Source organism: Aotus nancymaae, unplaced genomic scaffold (genome assembly GCF_030222135.1).
Source record: "Aotus nancymaae isolate 86718 unplaced genomic scaffold, 86718_ANA_hifiasm-v0.15.2.pri h1tg000040l, whole genome shotgun sequence".
In the NCBI taxonomy this organism is placed as follows: domain Eukaryota; kingdom Metazoa; phylum Chordata; class Mammalia; order Primates; family Aotidae; genus Aotus; species Aotus nancymaae.
The window spans coordinates 12,293,495-12,305,895 of record NW_026988454.1 but is presented as its reverse complement, the minus strand read 5'-3'; the positions used below and the strand labels follow the sequence as shown (position 1 = coordinate 12,305,895).

At 39.7% G+C, this 12,401-nt stretch overlaps 1 pseudogene; it reads right to left on the bottom strand.

Annotated features, from left to right (window-relative positions):
• Positions 1 to 401: 401 nt before the first annotated feature.
• Positions 402 to 520, bottom strand: LOC135268471 (5S ribosomal RNA; annotated as a pseudogene).
• Between the last annotated feature and the right edge of the window lie 11,881 nt (positions 521 to 12,401).

Genomic DNA, 12,401 nt, shown 5'->3' with positions numbered 1-12,401 from the left:
TATCTCAGTCATAAAAATCCATGAGAGTTAACCTAAAATTAGACTATCTTTTATTTCAAGTGCCTGACTTTCATTAATCTTGACTTTCTGCCTTAGAATCAGACAGGTGAACCAATGCTTTCCTTTTAACACAAAATCATTAAAAGAAAAGTGAAAGGACCTTCATAAAACCAGTCACCAACCTGGATTGCCAGTAACTTGTTTGCCTTTCTATTCCTTCAGCTTTGTGATATCACTGAACTCTCAATTGCGTGTTTTACACTTTGGCAAATTCAAAGATCTATCCCGTCCCTAAGACTACAGGACATATATGGAGCTCTAAGCAGTACTCCACTGGCATAGCATCAACAACTCTCTCGTATCATGTTGCTTTGCGTCCTGATTTTAGCAAATGAAATTAAAGCCTACAGCACCCAGTATTCCCAGGTGGAATCCCATCCAAGTACTAACCAGGCTCGACCCTGCTTAGCTTCCGAGATCAGATGAGATTGGGTGCATTCAGAACACTACTGCCGTAGATGAAAGTGTCCTTTTTTTTCTTCTCATGCCTGTGTCCCTGATTTAGCTCACCTGGTACCTCTCATTTCTCTCAGTGTGGTTTTTGTCCATGTGGATGCTTGCTGTTGATTCTCCCTGATGTTGCCTGCCTTCCTTGCCTCCTCCTTTTGATGGGAGCTTAGCTCTCCCCTGATAGCTTGCTCCATACCTGCATATACATCTGTTCTCTGAATTTACTTGTAACTGTGCCTCTCATAGATTTTGAATAGGTTGCTACCTATTAAACACCACTTATCCCCAAGCTGATTTCTAACACTTTTAGAATAGTTAAGGAAATAGAGATGCAGCAGCTGAGTAATTGGAGACAGATGATACTTCCTTTGCTTCTAAACTTTGAGTTTACAGAGTCACTATACTTATGCTTTGGACAGCAGAGATGAACATACATGGCAATGGATGATATGACTGTTACAGGAATAGTTATAATCAGAAACATCAACTTTTTGGGAACATATATTTTATTTACATAATAGTGTCATTAAACAAATATCAAATAATGCCCTAACATCTCAATAAGCTTACTATACTTCTGTGGTGTTAACTTAGTTTATTTATGTAAATTGTTTGTAGGATCAATAAGCTGTACCGTATAATAAAAGTTATAATAATGCCAGTAGAATTGGTTTTCATGCAGGATCAGGATTGGCCAATAAGGCATTATAACCATATTTTAATCCTCATATCGCTAAAGAAAGCCGTCCTGGAAACATCACCTCTGAATTCCTACTGTTTAAAAGGATGGAATCAGTGCAGAGAGAACAAAAACTGATAGAAATATATTTTCTACACACAGCATTTGACAGGAGTGGAGTACAATCAATATGAAACCTCTGGTTTAATACTTACTATTACACATAAAAACACAATACCAAATTTTTAGCAGCAAAGAAACATATTAAAATCAATATTACGCACAAATATGTATTGTGCCAAAGAAAATGTCAGATGAAAAACCTGTGGAGATCAATATTAGGGACTAAAAATTTCACATATTTTCTCTACGATGTTGCTGCTATATAAAGAAATTTGTATTAGTGACATTGACAATGTGCAAGACTTTCTCATTAAAGAAACTCCAGCTTAATAAGTATGTGTTACCGTACTGGATTTTTTCCAACCCTCTCCCCTCCTTTTTTGGCATTTACTCATGGAGGAGATTATGATACATCTGTCGAGTATGATGTGTGTTAGTTCCAGCCTGGAGTAGGAATAGGAAAAGGTAAGTCTGCAGTGGTGGCAGCCTTGACAGAGGGAGGAAGGGTGGCAGGCTTGAGTGTGTGTGTATATTGGTGATTTTTCTAGTGTGCCGCTGAGGAAAATAAAAGAGAAACATAATTTCACCCTACACGATTTATCTTCCCCTGCATGATAAAATTAATATCCTCAGAAGTGTGACCTAGTCTCCCCACCTCCTATCCAGAAGTAGCCTCATATGTCTGAACACAAACATTGTTAGATAAATTCAGCTCAGATATGTTTATTTCTGATTGATTAGAGAACAATTTTGCATTGAGGTATGTTTCCAAATGTTAGCAAAGTTTTGCGTGTCACTCTCCAGAGTGACTCCCAGCATCTTTTTGCATGATGATGATTAGGCTCATGAAGTAGGCACTCTATTACCTATGGTTCCCTGCTCTGTTGCTCTGGCACAACATTGACATCAATCATCAATGTCATGTTGATAACTTCTTTATGTAATTATCCATCTTTCTAGGTCTGAGGAGATATCTGTACTTATTAGCCACAAGATCAAGACAGGCCATTCAACCTCTCTGGCTGTGTTTCCTAATTTGGATCATGCACGTAATATCTGACCTGCATGCTTCACGGGCTGTAATGATCAAATAAAATGAGAGGTAGAAAAGTGTTTTTTAAAACTGCAAAGCCCTATGCAAACATGAAAGTGTCATTCAAGATGGTACCCACAGACATGGAAATACATGAGTATAACTCTGCCTTGGTGGCCTGAGGCAACAATGAGAATTCTGGTTTAAGCCCCAGTGCAGACAGCTGGCCAGGATGAGTTTTATCAGTGCTAGATCGGTCTTATTCTTTCGGTGTACTTTGTGAGTTCTTGACCTCACATGTCTGAAAACTGCCCTGGCTGGGGAGTTGTTAAAAAGACGCTCTGGCTTTTTCACTCTCAGAATTGTTCGATGAATGAATCCAGCATAGCCTGTTCTAACCTATCAAGAAATAAATTTGCTATCATTTAAATATGCAAAATTAGAAAAAAAAAGTCTTCCTTAAACACATTTTCAAATCATGCTGAAAGAGATTCATAATTTGACAAGGATGTGTGAATCTGGGTTCTGATGCTCAGAAGTAGAAATAAAGCAATTTGCAGCCCACGTTGTAAGAACTAGAGCTTCGCATCCCCCCATTGGAAAACTGTCCTTTGTCTTTCCCTATCACCATAATTAACTAGTTCCTATTCATTAAACAATGAAACAGACAATTAAATAGTAATAATAGTACTTTAATTACGAAGGTATTGTTATCTGCATAGAATGTAGAAAGGGAGATCACTTTAGCTGCATTTAAAACGGTTGCTTGTCTGCTTTTTAAATACAGAAGAAAAAAGTGTTCATAATTTCAGAGCTTCTAACAGGAAAAAGGACAGAATCTATACCCCCAGAAGGCCATTTGTGATAAACAGGAGTTGCATGTATTAATGGAGTAAGCATTGATTAAGACATGTGAATGTGTAACGTGCATCCTTAGTATTTTTTCAAGAGGCATCTTGAATAGTCCTAAGAACCATCGGCAAGTATTTTTAGACACAAGGATGCACGGTGAAGATGAAAGTCCTGTGCACGATGACTTTCAGAGTTTGCTAAGCACCATGATACTCAGGTTAAATCAATTCAAACTACTCTTTAACACGCCTTCCCTTTTTTTCTTTGAGTTGAGTATGATTTTGATACTAGTTGGCTCTAGTATCACTGTTCTATGTTTTGATACAACTGAATAAATTATCATGTCTCCAGTTATACAAAAACAAGCTGAACCTCCAAAATATGTTTTGTTCCTTTACCTGCTAACAAGTCTCCACATTTGGGACTTTATTTCTCAGGAAAGAACTTCAGATATAAACTACTTTCTCTCTTACCACAGTTACCTTCACCTAGTAAAACCCTAGGATGTGGACAGCTTTGGCAATTAGAAAGCAAAGCCTTGGCAATTAGAAAGGAAAGCTTTCTATTTTATAATTAAATAAAACTTAGTGTTTATTAAATGTTACATATTCACCTACAAGGGAAGTAATATTGTATGACCATTACATCTAGATTTGAATCTATGCTTTGCCACTTAAAAGCTCTGTGACCTTGAGCAAGTAATCCTCTGAGCCTATTTTCTCCATCTGTAAAATGGGGCTACCTTACAGGCTTTGAAAATTACACATAAAACACTCAGCATGGATCCAGGGTTAGTGTATCCTTAAAAACCTCACTTGTTCTTATCACTCCAAATTTCATAGACTGTTTTCTATAACGGTAGGCTCCTTGGTACAATGAACCAGTGACTCCTCCTAGAAGACATAAAGGATCCGTTATTCTTGTTCTGTTTTTTCCTGGATTACATCTACTTTTGCTTTTCAATATTTCAGAAAACAATGCAATTTCTCCCACACAATCCAAGCAGTCTCCGAGGCACTTAACAGGAACTTACCTGGAGTCATTTGATTCATCTACCTGAGAGTTGGCTCAAGAATCCAGATTTTCTGACTCCTGGGCTTGCTATGTCCAAAGCATCCCTTCCCCTTAGAAAAGCAGAGGGCATCCCTTTTCCTCCTTCCTAAACCGAAAGGCATTGATGTTTTTAAATTTTTTACCAGTTAAACATTAAAAAATTATTGAAAGTTAAAAATGTGGAGGTTTAAGCAACCACAGATACCCCTGGGAGTTTATTCCATTTTATTTTCTCTAAAGGTAGTAATGACACTATCTTCAGGTTCCTTAGATTTTACTAATGCACAATAAGTAGGCAGCAGAATATTAGTTGGCAAATAGTTAAAAAACCTGAACTATGGAAAATTTGATGTAAACCTAAATATCAGAAAAATCTAACCTAGATGTGTGAAATTTTAATTTACAAGGTCAACTGCAGGAAAGGTACAATCACAGAGCTCAGTGTATACTCAGAACTCTGGATTATATTTTTTGCTCTTTGAGTACCCAATGTATCTGTCTTTAGATGGCCCTTCAGGCTAATGTTGGTTGAGAGGCTCTTATATAACCCTAAGTAAATAGATAATCTTCTATCTTTTTATTTAGAAAATAATGTTTCTTCATAAGTCTGTGTCAAGTTCTCTAATCAGCCTCACTTTCTCTTATGTCAAGGAGTAGGACAAACGCAAGAAAGCATACCAGTGGTGACCCCAGTGTTTTATGAAGAAACCCTTCAGGCTGAAAGACAAAGTGCTTTCGTATATGACAGTATCCATCCAGATTCCCCATTGGATCAAAGAAACATATTGATCTTTAAGGTGCAGCATGATCATTGGAAGTCCAGCAATTTACTTAGACTCTTTTCTGAGTCCTATCAATGAAGAACTGTTTTAATCAATTTCATAATGAAATTTTTTTGCCAAGGTCATATTGTATTTCATTAATTCACTATCTAGTATCTTCCTTTGTTAATCAGTAAGCTCAAGAAATCAGAAAGAATGAATATCCTTACCTTTATTCACCCAATGCTCCTAAGTGATTTTCAGTGTTATATATTCACAGCTATTCAATTTTATTTTCAACCTATACTCCAGAGTTCATATAAATACCATTTGGCATTTAAACCTCATCATTATTTCAGTTTATTAGAACAAATGTTTTTTGACTGTCTACTTTAAGGACCATTTTCAGGGAAGACGCCTTCATGAAAAATCCATCAGCTGCTTGATTCTCTACTCAGTGAAGACATACCACCTTTTAAGGAAGGTAGAATAAAAATTATATTTTTCTATGGCAGATTCTTTGCCAAATGCCTAATATCCATTACCTTATTTAATTCTCCCAGTAAGTTATGTGCTTGGCATGACTATGTCCATTTTACAGGTATGAAAACTGAGGTGAGGGAAGTAAAATAACTTTCTGAGGATTGTATAGATCGCTCCTGTCTACACATAGTCATGCAGACACAAGGTTTTCTCATAATCCAAGAAAGAGGGACACTAATGCAATAAGAGAGCAACAAATCAACTATCATGACATTTCAGAGTAGGGGAAGATTACTTATAACTCTAAACAATTAGGGAAATTTCACTGAAGTGGAGGCATTTAGTCAGAATCTTGACGGACAGGTGGGTTTGGGTCATGTTGGAATAAATGGCACTCCTGGTGGATGGGGTGGGTTAGACAAGGAGAAGCCATGGGGGAAAGGGGGAATACATGTGTGGGAAAAGCAGAGTCAAGTTTGGGGGAGTAGGGTGCACATGAAAGAAAGTAGAAGATGAGCATGAAAAAAGTAGGGCAGGAGACATTGTTGGGTGCCTTTCGTACTTGCCTAGAAGATTCGTACTTAATGGAGAGTTCTAGAAAGTTTTCAAGTAGGAGAATGGCATGATTGCAACTGTGTTTTAGGCAGCTTAATCCAGGAATGCTGTGATGAACACAAGGGGCCAGCTCAGTTACAAACCAAAAAAGCAGCGCTGGGAAGGTAGGGAGTGAAACTTGTCTTCAAGATTCTTACATCTCAGTGACTATGAGGATTTGGTGACAGCCAATGGCGATGACAGTAGGGCAGAATCTTGCATTTATATTTTGTTTATCTTATTTTATGTGTGTTTGATTTGGGGTAGAAGATATGTGTATTTGCTTTGTTAGAAGTTGAAATTGAGGTGCCCATGAGATGTCCGAGTGGGGATTTCCCAGAGCCAGGGGAAACATTCCATGAAGAACTTAGAGGAGAAGTACAACTGGAGAGACAGATACGGGATCCACCTGCCTCAGTGCAGAGTTACAGACAAGAGGAACGAGGAGAAGCCAGCCCGAGGGAGAAAGTCTAGAGCAGGGTATCAAGATAGAGGTTTAAAGAATAAGTTTAAGGAATGCTTCACTTTGGGAGTGGGAGAAAGAAAGTCACGTGAAGAAGGAGAGGAAGGAAAAAAATAGTGCTGAATGCCTTTCATGAGCACCTTCTGAGAACAGAGACAGAGCTGAATGCCTTATGCCTAAGAAATGTAGCAAACCTACAAACCAGGTGTGAACCTCCGTTTGCAGATCAGAAAAACCGAGGCTCAGAGAGGTTAACTTGTCAAAATCTGACAATTGTATGGCAGTGATGGAGCCAGAATTGGAATTTGAAACCTGTGCATTCTTTTCTGGGTCGGAGGTTGTCAAACTTTCTATAAAAGGCATGGTAGTAATTATTAATATTTGAGCTTTAAGGGCCGTGTGGTCTCAGTCGCACCTACCTAATTCTGCTCTTATGGTGCAAAAAGAGTCACAGACCATAGTAAATGGGTGTGGCTGAGTCCCATAAAACTAAATTTGTGTGTGCTGAAATATGACTTTATATAATTTTCCTGAGTCACAAAAGAGCACCTTGTTTTGATCTTTTTTTCCAACCACTTAAAAATATAAAAGCCATCCTTTGATTGCAGGGAGTGCAAAAGCAGGTGGCAGGCTGGATTTTACCTGCCTGCTGCAGAACATCAGGAGATCAGAAGAGGTAGGTGGGCACAAAGTCAGAAATGTATCAAACCACAGAAGTTTACAGGTTCTGACTGGGCATGGTGCCTCATGCCTGTCATCCCAGAACTTTGGGAGGCCAACGGAGGTGGACCACTTGAGGTCAGGATTTTTGAGACCAGCATGGCCAACATGATGAAACCCTGTCTCTACTAAAAATACAAAAATTTGCCGGGCATGGTAGTGGGTGCCTGTAATCCCAGCTACTCCGGAGGCCGAGGCAAGAGAATCACTTGAACCTGGGAGGCAGAGGTTGCAGTGAGCCAAGATCGAATCACTGCACTCCAGCCTTGGCGATGGAGTGAGACTCTATCTCAAAAAAAAAAAAGAAAGTTTTCAGGTCCATACCATGATTGTTGATTGAATCTTTATCTCATCATTTGTAGTGACACAGATTGCATTTTAATGTCTTTGTCTTGTTTACGTCCTTGAACCTACAAGAACAAACCTGTTTCATTGCAAACTCACTTCTTAGAGCTTGGAGAACTTAGCAATCCTCTTGGAAATGGGGAGGGGGTCTCCTCAGGCATAACTCGATCAACCTCATTTTTCTCACTTCCCTCAGCATATTTTCCTCTCCTTTTTGTAATCTGTGGTTAAGGCCGACCTGCACTTCAAGCCTTTTCTGTGGGTACATGAGTTCCATTTTAACTCTGATTCTTGTATTGAAATAATTCTGCTTCTTAAGGATGAGACAGCCCATTCAAAAATGGGCGAAGGATATGAACAGATACTTTACAAAAGAAGACATACAAGAGGCCAACAAACATATGAAAAAATGCTCATCATCACTGGTCATTAGAGAAATGCAAATCAAAACTACATTGAGATACCATCTCACGCCAGTTAGAATGGCGATCATTAAAAAATCTGGAGAAAATAGATGCTGGAGAGGATGTGGAGAAATAGGAACACTTTTACACTGTTGGTGGGAGTGTAAATTAGTTCAACCACTGTGGAAAACAGTGTGGCGATTCCTCAAGGGCCTAGAAATAGAAATTCCATTTGACCCAGCAATCCCATTACTGGGCATATATCCAAAGGATTATAAATCGTTCTACTATAAGGACACATGCACACGAATGTTCATTGCAGCACAGTTTACAATAGCAAAGACCTGGAACCAACCCAAATGCCCATCGATGATAGACTGGACAGGAAAAATGTGGCACATATACACCATGGAATATTATGCAGCCATTAAAAATGAGGAGTTCGCGTCCTTTGTAGGGACATGGATGAACCTGGAAACCATCATTCTCAGCAAACTGACACAAGAACACAAAACCAAACACCACATGTTCTCACTCATAGGAGGGTGTTGAACAAGGAGAACACATGGACACAGGGAGGGGAGCACTATACACGGGGGTCTGTTGCGGGGGAGTGGGGGGACAGCAGGGGGGGAGTTGGGGAGGGATAGCATGGGGAGAAATGCCAGATATGGGTGAGGGGGAGGGAGGCAGCAAATCACACTGCCATGAATGCACCTATGCAACAACTTTGCATGTTTTTCACATGTACCCCCAAACCTAAAATGCAATAAAATGTTTTTTTAAATTAAAAAAAAAAAAAAAAAAAAGGATGAGACAATCTACCTTCTTCCTTAGTAATGAACCTCCAACATGAGAAGCAAAACAAAGATCATTCTCTTCCCATTCTTCATTGGAAATAACTATTTCAGGTTTTGTTCTTGTTTGAAAACCAAGTATGAGAATTTTTGTACATTCTCCCTGTTCCCTTCTTCATGTAATTACATTTTCATTTGTTTGAATGCCAATTCTTGTGATCTAAGTTCTTCTTTTATATATACATCCTCAGACCCAAAGCAGCTCTTTATGTCTGAAAATTTATGGTTTTTTTTCAGTGCTGTGTTATCCACTCCTCACCCCACTCCTATTTCTGGGAATGCAATTGAACTTAACTTTACTAATTTTTAACTTACCTTTTACTAATTTCTTTTCTCATCTAACACCTGGAGAGAGTATGTTTCACAGAGAAGAGGAGTGAAAAGGAAATCTGATGTTTTGATTAACAGGAAGAACATTTGGCAGGGGGAGAAGTAAATTGTATTATCTCATGGCCTATCCAGTTTGTCACTATTCCTCAAAGTGGGCCATGCATCTTGGAAAGTTCAGGAAACATTTCAATGACAGGATTGGCAAAACGATGTGAGAAATCAGGCAAGTATGTAGTTGGATGATGTATGATGTGTCTTTTCAGGAATACTGTCCCCTCTTGAGTCATCTTCTGGAGATATCTCTTCTTTGTTCTGTTCTTTGCTGACTGCAAGGCACTGACACCCAAGCTGTAGATGAAAACAGTGACTAGATGGTAGATGAAGATGGAATTGACATCATCTTTTCCCACAACTGATTGATTGTGGTCAGAATGGCTCAAGGTGCTTCGCTGGCCACTAAGCTTATACCTTTTCCAAATTGTCTCTTTCTCTTTTTGGCTCAAAAAAGAGGGCTATATTAAGCTCATTCTCTGTTGATTAATAGCATCAAGTACAGTTATGGAACTGATATGGACCACTTGGAAGCTAAAAAAACCCAGAGATGAGCTTTGGATTGAACTTAGTTTCAAATCGTTGCTTAAAACAAAGTAAAATGAGTAACTACTCTCATGCAGTAAATACTTGTTATGTACCAGGCTTTGCCCTGGTGCTTTATAGACATTATTTTATTTAATTCCTACTCTTTACATGAATTTTTATTATTGTGCTTCTTTTGCAGGTGGAGAAATTGAGACCCAGGGAGGTTATTTATTGTGCCAGAACTTGAACCTAGGTGTGATGGGTTCCCAAGTCTATGCTGCCACAAAACATATTAGACTGAGACTATACCACCTATAACGGTAACCTTTACTTATTGATTTCATTTTTTTGGACCTCTGTGACATCCGTAAATCTTCAGGGAATTGTAAGTTGGGGAGAAAAGCAGCCTTTCTCTCAGGGCATACAAAATGAAGGCAGAAGGGCAACCCTACAGAGACATTTCAAGTTTGAACAGCTTCACTTGGGGTGGAGCCTGCGGCAGAGCTGCAGGGAGACCCAGAGGTGTCCCTATTCCTATAAGGGAACAAACAGGGTTGTCCTGGGTGAGGTGTACTCAGGCTGCAGGAGTGTGCCTCAGGGCTCCTGGCCACCTATGAAAGAGTTAATTCTTACAACTAGGGAACGTTCAGATAGATATGAGAGGAGTAGATTCCAACAGTTAATGGGATCTTAGATGACATGTTGTATAAAATTTTCAAAGTGGGATTCTTACATACATAATTTATCTCTGTAATTAAAAAGCCTAATTTAAAAAATAATACAGATGCAACACATAATGGTGTGATTTCTTGTCACAAAAACAAATTATTATCTTGATAATGCAATGCTATAATTTACATTGCCGCAAAATACAGTACTTTCACGAATTGCATGATAAATGTTGTCTAATTATTTTCCTCCCGATTGTCTCCCTCTTCCCTCATTTTGCTTGTGAGATGATAAGAATCCAGTTGTCTGTGGTGGGTTAAGCCCTTTCTATCAGCATCTGAGGAGGGAGGACAACATTTAGGAAGGTCCCTTGGCTTTGTCTCATTGGATAAGCAAAGCAAATACATCGGGTGCTTTAATGTGAATGGGCGTTTTGCAGAAGGTCTCTTGAGAGGGCTGTGTTTGGTGTGAGCATGTATTTCATTGCAAATTCCTCAAATATTCTGGAGATGAGAGTGAGGGGCCCACTGTTATGGGGGTACTTTAGCCATAAATGACCATTATATTCTGAACATCCCCTTCAATTCCCCTGGCTTCCCTCCTGGTTACAGACCCATCATTCTCAGCCGAGAAGGGAGTGTAAATAGCTCTCCCACTGCTGATGCCACTTAGCCGGCTGCAAATTGATGTGGATGGCTCTTTAGCTTTGGAGACTGTGCCTTTCACCTTCACAGCGCTGGGCATTCACTGGCCTGCGGCTTTGGAGCCTGAGATAAATCCTTAACTAGAGCTTTGCCCTCTGCATTGCAACACATCAGAACTCAGCCAGTGGACAGAAATTTCAGACATTTTGGAAATTTACACCTTGTCACTCTCTGAGGGCAATGATTTCAAGAAATTATGCCATCTCCACCCACCTTTGCATACTAAGGCTAAACACCCAGAGCCATTTCTAACTCCAGCTAAAGTGCTGAAGGTCAGAGAAGTCAAGATGAGCCAGCGCTTTGTGCATGTTTCCCATTATTATGCTAATCATATGCATGGTCTTTCTGCACTTACACATCCATTTTCACGGCCAAAAAAAAAATACATCGGTGTTTTAAACAATGCTAATATTGTAATAAAGCAGTGACAAATGACTGAAGATTTCAAGTAAAGACTTCCATTGTGCCCTTGGCTTGTGACATTTGGGAGAAGGAAGTAAAGATGGAGCCTAAAATGTGGGTTTTATATCCTGTTAACTCTTTTTGTGTTTGTTTCCTGACTTTGGTGTTCATGTCGCAAGATTCCTGACAACCGAGTTTTCCACCGCCTTGAGCTTCCTCACGATTTGGGTGGGTGCTTGGAAAAAAAAATAGGCTATAATTAATATTGAGCGTGAACTTCACTGGACTGAAGGGTGCAAAGTATTGATCCTGGGTGTGTCTGTGAGGGTGTTGCCAGAGGAGGTTAACATTTGAGTCAGTGGACTGGGAGAGGCAGACCCGCCCTCAATCTGGGTGGGCACCGTCTAATCGGCTGCCAGTGTGGCTGGGATAAAAGCAGGCAGAGGAATGTGGAAGGATTAGACTGGCTGAGCCTTCCGGCCTCCCTTTCTCTCCCTTGATGGATGCTTCCAGTCCTTGATCATCTGACTCCAAGTTCTTCAGCTTTTGGACTCTTAGACCTACATCAGTGGTTTACCAGGGGCACTTGGGCCTTCACAGACTGAAGGCTGCACCGTCAGCTTCCCTACTTTTGAGGTTTTGGGACTTGGACTGGCTTCCTTGCTCCTCACTTTGCAGATGGCCTATTGTGGGATTTCGCCTTGTGATTGTGTGAGTCAATTCTCCTTAATACACTTCCTTTCATATAGACATCTCTCCTATTAGTCCTGTCCCTCTAGAGAACTCTGAGTAATACGCTACATATTGACACATCTTCCACGAACCTATCTTATGCTTTGA